Here is a 15620-nt window from a genome sequence, read left to right on the forward strand (position 1 = left end):
ATATATCTTATTTCGAAATTTGTAACTGTAACAGATTGTCATTTTCCATTTCGAGGATGAGAAGAATCCATAGATTAGATTTGTTCACTCACAATGCTATATTCTCTCCTGGATGCTTATTTAAAAATACTTGCCAATGTTCCTCTTTCTAAACTTTTTGAGTACTACAGTCCTCTTTGCTATTGATAGATATTTCTCTTGTTTTATTTTGTTTTGTTTTGTTTTTTGTTTTATTTTGTTTTATTAGTTAAACACCATGAGTTACAGTTGTGGACTTACAAGTTGTGTGCTTGTGTTTCAGTGATACAATGATCGAGTACCCACCCCAACACCAGTGCCCATTTGCCACCCCTACCACTCCCAGTATCCCTCACAACCCCCCATCCCCCATCCTGCACTGCCTTTGTGGCAGCGCAGTCCCTTTTCGTCTATCTCTCCTTTTCGGTGTTGTGATCTGCAGGAGAGACTTTGGGTGGCAATCATGTTCTGTCTATAGACTGCTGTCAGCATGCATCTCTCATTCTGGGTGGATCTTCTCAGAACCCTTTATTTGGTGCTCCCTTCTCTATCTGAGCTGCCTTTACCCCTAGAGTGTGCGGATGGCCTCTAAGCCATGGAGTGAACAACCTGATATTTATCACAGCTATCCTTGGTGTTATTCTCTTGGTTTGCTACTTTTTGTTACCCAGTTGAATGCAGTCTTTCTATGTCTGTCCCTCTCTTTCTGACTCATTTCGCTTAGCATAATATTTTCCACACAGTAGCACTTGTAAGTAAATTTCATGACTTCATTTTTTTCGAACTGCTACATAGTACTCCATTGTGTAGATGTACCAACGTTTCTGTAACCAGTCATTTGTTCTCAGGCAATCGGTTTTTTTCCATATTCTACCTGTTGTAAATAGTACTCCAATGAACAAATAAGTGCAGGTGTCACTTCGACTCTACTTTTTTGCTTCTCCGAGGTATATTACCAGGAGTGGTATTGCTGGGTCAAATGGGAGCTCAATTTCTAATTTTTTGAGAATCATCCATACTGTTTTCCGAAAGGGTTGAGCCAGTCGGCATTACCATCAGCAGTGAAGGAGGGTCCTTTTGTCAACACATCGTGTCAACACAGGTTGCTTTTGTTTTTTTGAATGTTGGCCAGTGTCTGTGGTGTGAAATGATATCTCATTGTTGTTTTGATCCGCATCTCCCTGATGATTAATGATGTAGAGCATATTTTCATGTGTCTTTTGCCATTCGGATTTCTTCTTTGAGAAAGTCTGTTCATTTTGTTGCCCCACGTTTTGATGGGGTTGGATGTATTCTTCTTGTGGAGTTCAACCAGTACTTTGTATATACGTGATATCACCCCCTTTTTCAGATGTGTGTTTGGAGAATATCCTGTCCCATTCTGTAGACTCTCTCTGTATTTTAGTCATTGTTTCTTTTAAGGTGCAGAAGCTTCTTAGTTTAAATATTCCCATTCGTCTATCTCTGTTTTCACTTGCTTGGCCAATGACATGACATCCTTGAAGATACCATTAGCTTCAATGTCATGGAGCGTTTTGCCAACTTTGTCTTCAATGTACCTTATGGGTTCCGGTATGATATTTAGGTCTTTGATCCATTTTGATCTTACTTTTTACATTGTTTTAGGCAGGGATCGAAGCCCAGTAGTTTGCATGTAGTCGTCCAGTTTGGAAAGCACCATTTGTTAAAAAGACTTTCCGTACTCCACTTCACATTTCTTGCCCCTTTCTCAAAGATTAGATGATCATATGTTTGAGGGGAGATGTCAGTATATTCAACCCTGTTCCATAGGTCTGCAGCTCTGCCTTTGTTCCAGTATCATGCTGTTTTAATTATTACTACTTGTAGTAGAGTTTGAGGTTCGGGAGGTTAATTCCTCCCATTTTCTTTTTCCCTAGAATTGCTTTAACTATTCCTGGGGGCTTATTGTTCCATATAAATTTCAGGAGTGTTTGCTCCAATTCTTTGAAGAATGTCATGGGTATCCTAATAAGGATCACATTGAATTTGTACAGTGCTTGGGGATGTATTACCATTTTGACAATATTAATTCTCCTCATCCATGAATAGGTGATATTTTTCCATTTCCTCGCGTCCTCTTTTATTTTAAAGAAGTAGTGTTTTGTAGTTTTCTTTATATAGTTCCTTTACTTCCTTAGTTAAACTAATTCCTAGGTAGTTGATTTTCTGGCATACAATTGTAATGGGATTGTTTTCATCTTGTCATTTTCTTCTCTTTCACTATTTGTGCATAATAAAGCCATGGACTTTTGGGTATTTATTTTATACCTGTAAATTTACTATCGAGTTTATCATTTCTAGGAGTTTCTTGGTAGAGTTTTTAGGGTACTCTAAGTATAGTATCATATCACTTGCAAATAGTGAGAACTTGATTTCTTCCTTTCCTATTTGGATGGACTTAATCTTTTTTTCTTGCCTACTTGCTATTGCTAGTATTTCCAGTATTATGTTGAACAGCAGTTGAGAGAGTGGGAATACCGTTCCTGATCTTAGGGGGAATGCTCTCAGTTTTTCCCCATTGAGAATTATGCTTGCTGTATGCTTGTGGTAGCTGGCTTTAACTATATTGGGGAAAATTCCCTCTATCCCCAATTTGGCGAGGGTTTTCAACAAAAACAGATGCTGGATCTTGTCAATTTCTTTCTCTACATCTATTGATATGATCATATGATTTTTATCTTTTGTTTTGTTGATATGATGGATTATGTTGATTTATTTCCAATTGTTAAACCATCCTTGCATCCCCGGGATGAATCCCACTTCGTCATGGTGTATGATCTTTTTGATGAGTTGTTGAATTCTATTTGCTAGTATTTTGTTCAGAATCTTCTCATCCGTGTTCATCAGTGATATCGGCCTGTAGTTTTCTTTTCTCGTGGTGTCTTTGTTTCCCTTTGGTATTAGAGAGATATGGGCTTCATAGAAACTGTTTGGGAGAGTTTCTCTTTTTTCAATTTCCTGGAAAAGTTTGAGAAGGACTGGCTGTAGATCCTCTTTAGATGTTTGGAAAAATTTGGTAATGAATCCATCTGGACCTTGGGATTTGTTTTTGGGAAGAATTTTAATTATAGTTTCTATTTCCTTGATGTGACTAGGTGTATTCAGGTATTCTATATCTTCTTAACTCAGCTTTGGGAGATGATAGGAATCCAGGAATTTATCCATTTCTTCTAACTTCTCTTTTTTCTTGGCAAACAGACTTTCAAAGTAGACTCTGATGATCTTTTGAATTTCTTTGGTTTCCGTTGTGATATCGCCATTTTTATTTCTGCTTCGGTTTATTAGTGTTCTCTCTCTCTGTTTCTTTGTGAGTGTTGCTAGTGGTTTATCTATCTTGTTTATTTTCTCGAAGAGCCAGCTCTTGGTTTCATTGTTCTTTCAGATTGTTTCTTAGGTTTCCATGTATTGATTTCTGCTCTAAGTTTTATGATCTCTGTCCTTCTGCCCGATTTAGGCTCCTACTCTTGATCCTTTTCTAATATCTTGAGCTATAAAGTCTAGTTGCTTATGTGCATCCTTTCTCCCGTCCTTAGATATGCTTACAGAGCTTTAAATTTTCCCCTTAATAGGGCTTTAGCTGCATCCCATAAGTTCTGGTAGTTCGTGTCTTCATTCTCATTTGTTTCTAGGTATCTTTTGATTTCTTCCTAGACGTGCTTCCTGACCCACTCATTGTTCAGCAGTGACTTGTTTAGTTTTCAGGTGTTCGTGTCTGTGTGTGATTCACATCTATCCTCAGTGCATCATTGTCTGAAAAGATTGTTGATACTCTTTCTATCTTCCTGATTCTATTGAGGTATGTTTTGTGGCCTAGCACATAGTATATTTTGGAAAATGTTCCATGGGCACTGGAAAGAATGTGTATTCTCTTTTTGGGGGATGTAAAGCCCTGTATAGGTCTATAAGTCCTTTCTCTTCTATTTCTTCATTCAAAGCCAATTTTTCCTTGCTGAGTTTTGTTCTATTTGATCTATCCAGAGGTGATAAGGCGATGTTGAAGTCTCCATCTACTATTGTGTTGCTAGCACTGTCCTCTTTAAATTTTGTTAGCAGTTGTTTTAAATATCTAGCTGTTCCTTCATTAGGTACGTATACATTTAAGAGTATGATTTCTTCCTGTTGTATGTATCCCTTGATGAAGAGAAAGTGGCCTTCGCTGTCCCTTCTAATCTTTTTCAGCCTGAAATTAATGTTGTCGGATACTAGTGTGGCCACCCCAGCTTTTGTGAGGAAACTGTTTGTTTGCAGGATTGTTTTCCATCCCTTTCACTTTGAGTCTGTGTTTGCTCTGATTGTTCAGATGAGTTTCTTGTAGACAGCAGAATGTTGGTTTCTGTTTCTGAATCCATTTTGCCACTCTGTGTCTCTTGGTTGTTGCATTTAGATCATTGACATTAAGGGAGATTATTGTCATGGGGTTTTGTGCCATCTTCCTGTAGGAGTTGATTGTGTTTACACGTGTTTTACTTATCTTACAGGAGCCCTTTTAGTCCTACTTTTAGATTTGGTTTGGAGTGTATGAAGTTCCTGAGCTTGTGTTTATCTAAAAAGTGGTGTATTGTTCCATCGAATTTGAGTAAGAGTTTAGTTGGATAGAGCATTCTCGGTGAGGCGTTCATTTCATTGAATTTTTTCACTATATCCCACCATTGCCTTCGGGCTTAGAGTGTTTCCACTGATAGGTCAGCTGTGAATCTAATGGGTGCTCCTTTGTATTTAATTTCCTTCTTTGACCTTGCTGCTTGTAATATTGTGTCTCAGCATCCATCATTCTGACTATGATATGCCTTGGAGTGTTTTTTCTGGGGTCTCCTTTAGCTGGTACCCTTCTGGCTCCTTTGATCTGGATGTCTGCTTTCCTTAACTCCTGGGACTTTTCAGCAATGATTTCTTTGAATCTAGCTTTTTTCATTGGGGTTTTCTCCCTGTCCTTCTGGTACTCCAATGATTCTAATGTTGTTCCTCTTGGCGTCATCCCCTAGGTCTTTGATTCTCCTTAGAGTCATTTTGAGGTCTTTACCTATTGCTTGTTGTTCCCGATGGGATTTCTGTTGCTCTTCTTCAAGCTTGCTGATCCTCTCTTCAGCTGCACTTGTCCTATTGTTAAGGTCACTTACTGTCTTTTTAATTTCATCCACTGAATCCTTTATATGTGACTCTCCTTTTTGTAGCTTTTATAAAATTCTGTTCTCTTTTCTTCCTGTATTTTCTTGACTATCTGTTCCATTGTTTCTTTCATTTCTTCTTTTAGTCTTTGGATATCTCTTCCATTGATTCTTTGAGTAGATCCTTGAACACCCTCCGCATTTTATACTGGAATTCCTTATCAAAGAGAGCGCAATTGTGGACAACCTCGTTTGAGGATTCGGGATTCTTTTCTTCATATTCTCCTTGTGGTGGAGATTTGCGCTGTTTCTTCATGTTGTTATGGTAACCTAGAGGTAGACCCCTGAAATCACAGGTACTGTTCCCTCTTATCATGGGAAAGGATTTTGGATAAGGTTTGTCGATGGTAGCCAACCTTCTCCCTTTCTACATTCCGACCTTCTTCTCAATCAGGTCTTATTCTTTGTTTTAAAACTGACATTGAGTGAAGCTTTGGAGGAGGTACTTTTTACATTTGTGCTTGTACATCACATTTCATACTGGTCTTTTATTAGAAATGGAGTAGGCTAGTGGGATGTTGTTGTATTCTAGTAGAGGTGGTCAGACATTCTTAGCCAGTATTAGGCGTCAAAGTGAGGGATGAAAGTCCTGAGTGCCCAGATTGGGAAATAAAACTGTGGCTGCCCACCCAGGAGGTGGCCACACCCACTTCTGGGAGGCCACTCCCCCTACATGGCGGGCACGCCCCTGTCTGATCGCAGGGTCACTCCCACCCAGGATCCTGGAATGTAGGAGGGGCGATGGAAAATCCCATGGGGCTGCTGCAGGTGTCCCCTGATGGAGGGTGTCCAGTTCTGCAGGAAAATGCGCAGGGCTGGGCGTGAGGAGCAGTGAAGCTGGCTTATGCTCCCCCTACCCACCTGGAGGGGAGGGGCTGATTAGGTGATGGACAGTCCCATGGAGCTGCTCTAGGTGTCTGGCCTAGGTGTCCCCCTGTGGAGGGTGTCGAGTTCAGGGGGAAAAGATGCGGGGCTTGGTCAATAGCAGACTATACATTAAATTTGGGGCTTTCAAAAATTATATAGGAATTAGCACCCTTAACGTCTATGTTACTCAAGAATCAGTTATATGTTTTCCTTTTCTTCCTTTTTTTTGGGAAGGGAGCGCACCGTGTGAGTACCGGGCTCACTTCTGTCTTTCTATCCAGAGATTACTTCTGGCAGGCTCAGGGGTCAGGGGATTTAACTCAAATTAGCTGCATACAAAGTAAACACCCTCTGCATACTGCACTACCTCTTTGGCCCATATATTTCTTTTTTAAATAACATTTTAGTAAAACATTTTTAATATATTTTTAAAAAACATTTTTAATAAAATATTTCATTAAAAGTTTAATGTTGGCAAATACTGTTTTAATCATTAAAGTAAATATAAAATTAGAATAATACTTGGTAAAGCATAGGAACACAGCAGAAATAGATGTATATATCTTATTTGTAAATTTTTAACTGTAATACATTGTCCTTTTCCATTTCACGGATGAGATGTATCCATAGAGTAGATTGGTTCACTCACAATACTATATTCTCTCCTGGATGCTTTTTAAAACTACTTGCCATGTGCCTGTTTCTAAACTTTTTGAGTACTAAAACCCTCTTTACTGTTGTTCGATCTTTCTCTTGTTTTATTTTTATTTTATGTAAAAGGGAGGACCTCAGAATGCTGACATCAATCTAATAACCAGGGCCGCAGGAGATAGTGTAGTGCTTATGGAACTTGTCTCACATGCACTCAATTTGACTCCCAGCACCACCTGATTGCCAGAGTATCAAAGGCCTATAGCCTCGGAGGATCCCAAACACCATGGCCACGTTTTCTGAGAATTGCCTGTGGGGCCCCCACACCTCCTGAGCATTGCTTTAGAGACTCTCCCAGCAACCAAAAATATATAATTCCCCAGAAATATGTATTTGTTTTAAATAGGGACCCTCACTTGAGGTGAGGTTCACAAGGAAATATTGCATGAAAACATAAATAAAAGAGCAGGGGAGACAGTGTAAATCATGTGAGTACAGATCATATATTTGGTGAAATGTGTTAAGATTCAGATGCCCAAGTCTTTGCACCAGGGATATTCCTTCAAAAATACCCCCAATATACTGGAAAGGTTCTAGAACATTAGATGACTAAAACTCAATTATTAGCAACTTTGTAATTGTGTATCTCTTGGTAATTCTAATCGTTAAAGTAAATTTTAAATACACCCATCAAAGTTACCTTTTTAGTACTAAATGGGAAAGATACTTTCTAATACTTATCCTCACCAAAAGCTCAACAGAGTGTGACACTTGCCAGGAAATGTCCTCCCTTGCTTTTTTGTCATGATACTTAGTTAGTACTTTAGTACTTCACTCTTCTGTTTCTTCCCTCTTCTCATGCCAAATCTTTCTGTCTCCCTTGAAAGCTCCTCAAACATTATCCATTCAACATTGATTCTCTTTGCCACTTGCTCCTCTTGATTTCTTGTGCATGTACTGATTCTAAAACATAACATACCTGCAATTACAGTATTCTTGCCAAAGACAGTCATTGATATATCTTTGGATTTAGCATTCTTCAAGCTATTGGCACACAGGTGAGTAAGTGTTTTTTTACTACTGAGAAAACAAAAATAGATATGCTGGGTTTTAAAGTTCTACCAGTAGTCTGAGATACCAATGAAGGATATATATTTTTAAATTTTTATTGAATATCTGTGAGATTGACCATTGCAAAGCTATTCATAATTTGCTTCCAGTCATACAACGATCCAACATGCTTCCCTCCACTAGTGTACATTTCCAACCACCAATGTCCCTGGTTCCCTACAACATCCCCCAACACCCTATCCCCACTCCCAGCCTGTCTCTATGGCAGGCTCTTTAATTCTTTCTCTCTGTCTCCTTTTCATTTTGTGCATTATGGTTCTCATACAGTTACTAAGAGTTCATCATGTTCAAGGAATTCAGTATTTTTATTGGGGGGTCACATCCGGCAATGCTCAGGACTTACTCCTGGCTCTGCACTCAGGAATTACTCCTGGTGGACCTCAGGGGACCATATTGGATGCTGGGATTCCAACCCGGGTCGGCCGCATGTAAGGTAAACACCCTACCCACTGTGCTATCGCTTCAGTCCTGGAATTTAGTATTTTTATCAGGAAGTTAAGGCTGGAGCCGCTTTGAGCCTCACTTATGCTGAGGCTTCCATAAGTACAGGGCAGTGAGAGTGGGCTGCCCACCCTGACTCAGAGAAAGCCTGGAGATTTCAGTCACAAAACCCGCATATCCGAATTTTCAGCTGTTATATTTCAGTCTTTGGCATATCGAATACTCTCGATAGCTTAATGGGCTCTCCGAGAGGGGCGGAGGAATCGAACTCGGGTTGGCCACGTTGGCCGCTTGTAAGGCGAACGCCCTACCGCTGTGCTATCGCTCCAGCCCACAGTAACAACAAAAGTCTCCAATGGAGACGTTACTGGGCCCGCTTGAGCAAATCGACGATCAATGGGAGGGCCTTTACCTTTACCTATATTTCAGTGAAATCCATCCTGAGATGGATTTATTTATGGGTCTCTGAAGCAAGACCAATACATTAGCTTGTTTAGCTGAGCCAGGGGTGGTTTGTGAACATGGCTCCCACATATCTTTTCGGAGTTTAATTTCTCGGGAAACTTACTCCTGAGGTGTTGGGATCCAGCCAGAGGCACAGTGGAAATCTGGGGTTATCAGGCAGCATGAAGGCACCATCAGACTGTAGATGTACTAACCTTGAGGGTTCATGTTGACTTCTTGGAGGCACTGAACCCCCAGACTAACAAATATTCATTGAATTAATGAATAATAAACATTTTCAAAATGTGTCACTTTATTGCATTTTAGAAGGGTAACTTCTAACAGGGAAATAATATTCATGGTATAATTAAGACCTCTCATTCATTCTTAATATATTTAATAAAAGCTACACATTTTAGAAATTAATACAAAGAAATTCTTTATATTATCTGTCTTCATAGTTTACTTTTAAATTACTCAGTTATCACCGTTTATACCACTGTTCTTAGCATAGAAATTTACAGATAGAAAGTGTTAAGTAAAAATTCATTTTTGGGGCTGGAGCAATAGCACAGGGGATAGGGCGTTTGCCTTGCACGCAGCCAACCTTGGTTCGATTCCCAGCATCCCATATGGTCCCTCGAGTACTGCCAGGAGAAATTCCAGAGTGCATGAACCAGGAGTAACTTCTGAGCATCGCTGGGTGAAACCCAAAAAGAAAAATATTCATTTGGGCACTTCTGTGAATATAGTACTGGAAGTACTTGCAATAGCAGTCAGATAAAAAAAAATATTAAAGGCATTCATGTAGGAAATGTAGAAATCAGGCTCTCACTTTTCACAGAAGATGTGATATTATATTTAGAGAATTCTAAAACCTCTACCAAAAAACTCCTAGAAACAATAGACTTATATAGTAAAGTTGCAGGCTATAAAATCATTACCCAGAAGTCTATGGCTTTTCTATATGCAAATAACGAGAGAGAAGTAAGTGACATGAAGAAAGCAATCCCATTCACAATCATGCCTCAGAAAATCAAATATCTCGGCATCAGCTTAACTAAGGTGGGAAAGGACCTATACAACAGGAAATAAGAGGAAACGAGGAAATGAAAACACCTCCTGCTCATGGATTGGGAGAATTAACATTGTCAAAATGGCAATACTCCCCAAAGCATTGTACAAATTCAATGTGATCCCTATAAAGTTACACATAACATTCGTCAAAGAAATTGATCAAGCGCTCCTGAAATTCATATGTAACAATAAACGCCCTCGAATAGCTAAAGCATTTCTTGGGAAAACGACGATGGGAGGCCTCACCTTCCCCAACCTCAAACTCTACTACAAAGCGATAATAGTTAAAACAGCATGGTACTGGAACAAAGGCAGAGCCACCTACCAATGGAACAGGATTGGATATACTGACACACACCTTCAAATATATGTTCAAATAATCTTTGATAAGGGAGCAGGAAATGTGAAGTGGAGCAAGAAATGCCTCTTTAGCAAATGGTGCTGGAAAAACTGGACAGCTACGTGCAAAAAAATGGGCTCAGACCTCTACCTAACAGCATGCACAAAAGTCATATGAAAATGGGTCAAAGACCTCAACATCAGAACAGAATTCATCAGGTACATTGAAGACAAGGTCAGCAAAACCGTCCACAACATTGAAGCTAAAGGTATCTTCAAATATAACACACCACTGCCAAAAAATTGGAAACACAGATAAACAAAGGGGACTATCTTAAATTAAGAAGCTTCTGCACCTCAAAAGAAACAGTGACCAGAATACAAAGACAATCTACAGAATGGGAAAGTATATTCACCCAATACCTATGTAATAAGGTGTTCATATCAAATATATACAAGGCACTGGTTGAACTGTACAAGAAGAAATCGACCAACGCCATCAGAAAATGGGGTGATGAAATTAACAGAAACTTTCTCAAAGAAGATACCGAATGGCCAAAAGGCACATGAAAAATGCTCATCATCACAAATCATCAGGGAAATGCAGGTCAAAACTACAATGAGATTATCACCTCACACCACGGAAACTGGCCCACATCCAAAAGAACAAAAGATACTGGTGTTGCCATGCATGTGGGGAAAAAGGGACTCTCCTGCACTGCTGGTGCGAATGCGGACAGGTTCAGCCGTTTTGGAAAACAGTATGAATGGTTCTCCAAAAACTAGAAATTGAGCTCCCATTTGACCCAGCAATATCACTCCTGGGAAGATAGCCTGGAGAGGCAAAAAAGTACAGCCGAAATGACATCTGCACTTGTATGTTCATTGCTGCACTGTTCACAAAAACCATAATCTGGGGGAAAAAAATCCCTAGTGTCCAAGAACAGATGACTGGTTAATGATAGTTTATTTATCTACACAGTGGCATACTATGAAGCTTTTAGAAAAAAAGAAGTCATAAAATTTGAATGAAAGTGGATCAACATAGAAAGTGAAATGAGTCAGAAAGAGCGGGACAGACATAGAAGATTGTACTCATCGTGGAATATAAAGTAACAGAATGGGAGATTAATACCCAAGAATAGAGTGATAAGGACTAGGAGGTTTGCTCTAGGCCTTGGAAGCCGGCATCACATGCTTGGGTTAAAGGCAGCTCAGACAGAGAACAGAATACCAAGTAAAGGGTGTTTGGAGGACCCAGTCAGGTTGGGAGATTCATGCAAGAGTAGACCATAGACGCATTCTTTCTCCCCCACCGAGTCCACAATTTGACCCCCACAAGTGGCTCTCCAGAACCACCAAGGCCCCAGAGGCAGATGGACCCAATTCGGAACCCAGCGGCTTTTGGCCGAAATGTGACTGAACTATGCATTAAGCTATGTCAACATTCTACACCAGGTGGGAAAGGGTGTTTGTCCCTTCTGCCTTTATCCCCCCTGGCAGCACAATGTCAATCACCTCAGAGACTATTGGATAGCCAGGTATGAGCTAGCGGTGACAGGGCTACTACAGCCTCGTGGGATAGGGGGTGGGGTAGAAACATCCCATTCTTCCTGCCCCGCCAAGACCATGAGTTGCCCACCATGCGCAGCTCTCTGGCTTGTCCATGGCCCCAGAGAACCAAAGAGAATGCCCTGCCACAGAAGCAGGGTGGGGGGCATGTTGGGAGGAATACTGGGTTCATTGGTGGTAGAGAATGATTTCCATGAGCAGGCACCAGTAACATCTCCATTCATCCTAGCCCTGAGATTTTAGCAAGTGCCACATTGGAGGCTCTTTCATGGTCAGGGAAATGAGATCCATTATTGTTAGTGGGTTTTGGCATGTAGAATTCACCACGGGGAGCTTGCCAGACTCTGCCATGTGGGCAAGATACTCTCGGTAACCTGCCAGGTTCTCCGAGAAAGAGAACTGGACAAAAAGAGTTGTTGAATTATCAACAAGATCCAGTCTCTGGATCTTGGCCATTCATGGAACTACATGTCTCCAAGGGCAGTTCGTAGGTGTAACACTTAGCTACTGGAAGATGAGGGATCTGGATGAGGAGTCCCAGTCTTGATCCGAGCAGCTTTGGATGTCTCCGCCCCGGGTCCCGCACACCTGGGATCCTCTGCCAGTTCCTTCATGCATGAGGCTCCTTCAAGCTTGGGGAGTGTGGTCTAAAGCATACCTATGGCTGGTTGCAGAGGTCTGCACCTGCCGGAGCTCTGCTTGGGGTGGTGAGGGAACCTCACCACCAAGGGCCAAGGGCCCTCAGTGAGGAAAGCCAGATGCGGGGTCAGGAGACTGTCATTTTAGACATATTTGGAATTAATTTTAGATCAAAAAGTACACATCATTCAAACTGCTGTATGTGCTTAGCAATAAATTATTACACACTTCTTCAATGACCTAAGAAAACCCCCTCTGCTCAGAGAACTCGATTTTTAATTACAGGTGTGCTTTGCCCATGTGGAATGACTGAGAATCACTATGAGTAGATAAAAAACTCACTATACACACGAAGATGCTCACAGGTTACTTTGAGACATCTGTTTTGTTAATGTTTGTTGGCCATTAAACTTCACTGAGACCCTTTTTTCTGTCCTTTGCAGGAGCCTCATGAATCTCACCTTCTGTTCAAGTTGAACTTGTAATAAGGTGGAATTAAATCATCAATATGCTTCTCACCTCTTCCTTCAGGAGAAAAATCCTACTTACATTCAAGATGGTCAAAGTGCAGACAACGCCATCCACCTTTTTCTGGAGATGTACACGGGACCGAGGTGAGAATAGCAAAAGGCTCTATTTTAATGGTCTTAATGAAGGTTTCAGGGAAGGGCATTAAACAAGACTGATTCACCTTATTCCAAAAGAAATAATTTGCAAAGCTGATGCCCTGGGTATGGAAAAAGAGAATATGGTAAAAACCATACTTTTTCTTCTGGGACATTAAGGTTCTAAATCTATAGCTTCAAGCTGCTTTGAAATACCTACCTTGATTAGGAATCACCGTCTGCCATAGGAGTGAGTAAGGACAACACTCAAAGAAATCAGAAGAGAAAAATAGGGAAAAAAATACAACTCTTATACTCAGTTTGGCAACACATGTACTAAAATTGAAATGATACAGAGATTAGCATGGTCCTTGAACAGAGATGACATGCAAACTTGTAAAGTGTTCCACATTTTTGTTGCAAGAAGAATTAACAGGGCTACATTAATCTAAGACAAGCCCCACAAGTACTCCAAATTTCGACATAAAGTTAGCACAAATCCCCATCACAATGATCTCTCTCAATGTCAATGGACTAAATGCAGCAATTCAGAGGCAGAGGATGGCAGGATGAATTAGAAAACTGAACCCAACATTCTGCTGCCTGCAAGAAACACATCTGAATAATCAAAGAAAACATGGGCTCAAATTCAAAGGCTGGGAAACAATTCTTCGAGAAAAGAACACCTCCAAACATCTGGAGTGGCCATACTAGTATCAGACCACATGGACTTCAGGATAAAGGTTGTAAGAGACAGTGTAGGTCATTTCTTAATGATCATGGTTTCTGTACATCAGAAAAAACTCACCCTCCTCAATTTATATGCTCCTAATGACAGACCAGCAAAACATGTAAAAACAAGTTCTAATAGACTTAAAGAAAAACATTGATAGCAACACAATACTAGATGGAGATTTGAAAGTACTTTCTCACTTCTCAATATATTAGACAGACAAAAAATCAGCAAGAAAATATTTTATTTGAGGGAAGTAGTGAACAACCATTGGCTTAGAATAGTAATCAAAGAGGAAATAAAAAGATTCCAGAAACAAATGAGAATGAGGAGCTACCAGAACTTGTGGGACACAGCAAAAGCAGTGTTAAGAGGAACGTTTTTAGCTCTGCGAAATTCATCATGAAGAAAGAAAGGGCCTACAAAAATACCTTACAGTTCAAGATTTTGGAAAATGACCAATTAAAGGAGTCCAAGCTAGGCAGGAAGAAGGAAATAATAAACCCTGGAGCAAAAATCAATGAGCTAGAATCCCAAAATACAATTCAGAAGACCAACATAAAGCAAGACATGGTTCTTTGAGAAAATAAATAAGATCAATAAACCATAAGCAAGACTCACAAATAAACAAAGAGAACGAATCCTAATAAACGAATCAGAAATGCAAAGGGGGACATCATAATAGAAACTACAGAAATCCAGAGGATCATCAGTGATTATTTTGAGAATCTTTACAGCAGGAAATGAGAGAATCTTGAATAAATGGATAAATTACTGGATTCCAATTACCTCCCAAGGCTGAACCAAGAAGATTTCAAATACGATAGCATAGCGGTAGGGTGTTTGCCTTGCACGCAGCCAACATGACTGACCCGAGTTCGATTCCTCCGCCCCTCTCGGAGAGCCCGGGAAGCTACCGAGAGAGTATCTCTCCCACAAGGCAGAGCCTGGCAAGCTCCCCGTGACGTATTTGATATGCCAAACTCAGTAACAACAAAGTCTCCAATGGAGACGTTACTGGACCCGCTCGAGCAAATCGATGAACAAAGGGAGGGCCTTTACCTTTTACCTTTATCACTACCAAGCAAATTGAAATGATAATAAAAAGCATCCCCTAAAACAGGAGCCCAGGCCCAAATGGATTCACTAATGAAATATTTCAAACCTTTAAAGAGGACCTGATGCCAACATTTTTTAAGATTTTCCAGGAAATTGAAGAAACAAAAATACTACCAAACAGTTTCTATGAGGCAAAGTTCATCCTGATACTCAGATCAGACAGAGAAACCACAAAAAAAGATAATTACAGATGTTTCCTTGATAAATACAGATGCAAAGATCTTTAAGAAAATAACAGCAAAGAAAATCCAGAAACTCAACAAATGATCACACACTAAGACCAAGTAGGTTTATCTTGGGGATGCAAGGATGGCTTAACATTCTCAAGTCAATCAACAGAATACACCATCTCAATAAAATAAAGATAAAAGTCATATGATCATATCAATAGATGTAGATAAAGCATTTGATGAGATCCAGCACCCATTCATGATGAAAAACTCTCAACAAAATGGGAGTTGAAATTACTTTCCTCAATATAGTCAAAGCAAACTATCACAAACCCATAGCAAGCATTATTCTCAACGGGGAACAACTAAAGGCTTGGGCCAGAAATCAATGAGCTAGAATCCCAGAATACAATCAGGCACAAACCAAGTTACCCACTCTCACTACTCCTATTCAACATAGTACTTGAAGTACTTGCCATATGATTTGGTAAGAAAAAGATATCAAGGGCATCCAGATAAAAAAGGAAAAACTCAAGCTTTTACTATTTGGAGATGACATGATACTATACTTAGAAAATCTCAAAGAATCTACAAAAAAGCTCCTGGGAACAATATATTTGTTTAGTAA

At 40.0% G+C, this 15620-nt stretch overlaps 1 pseudogene; it reads left to right on the forward strand.

Annotated features, from left to right (window-relative positions):
- Window positions 1-13289: 13289 nt before the first annotated feature.
- Window positions 13290-13386, forward strand: LOC130034820 (uncharacterized; annotated as a pseudogene).
- Window positions 13387-15620: the final 2234 nt, after the last annotated feature.

Source organism: Sorex fumeus, unplaced genomic scaffold, assembly GCF_029834395.1.
Source record: "Sorex fumeus unplaced genomic scaffold, SorFum_2.1 ptg000061l, whole genome shotgun sequence".
NCBI classification, from domain to species: domain Eukaryota; kingdom Metazoa; phylum Chordata; class Mammalia; order Eulipotyphla; family Soricidae; genus Sorex; species Sorex fumeus.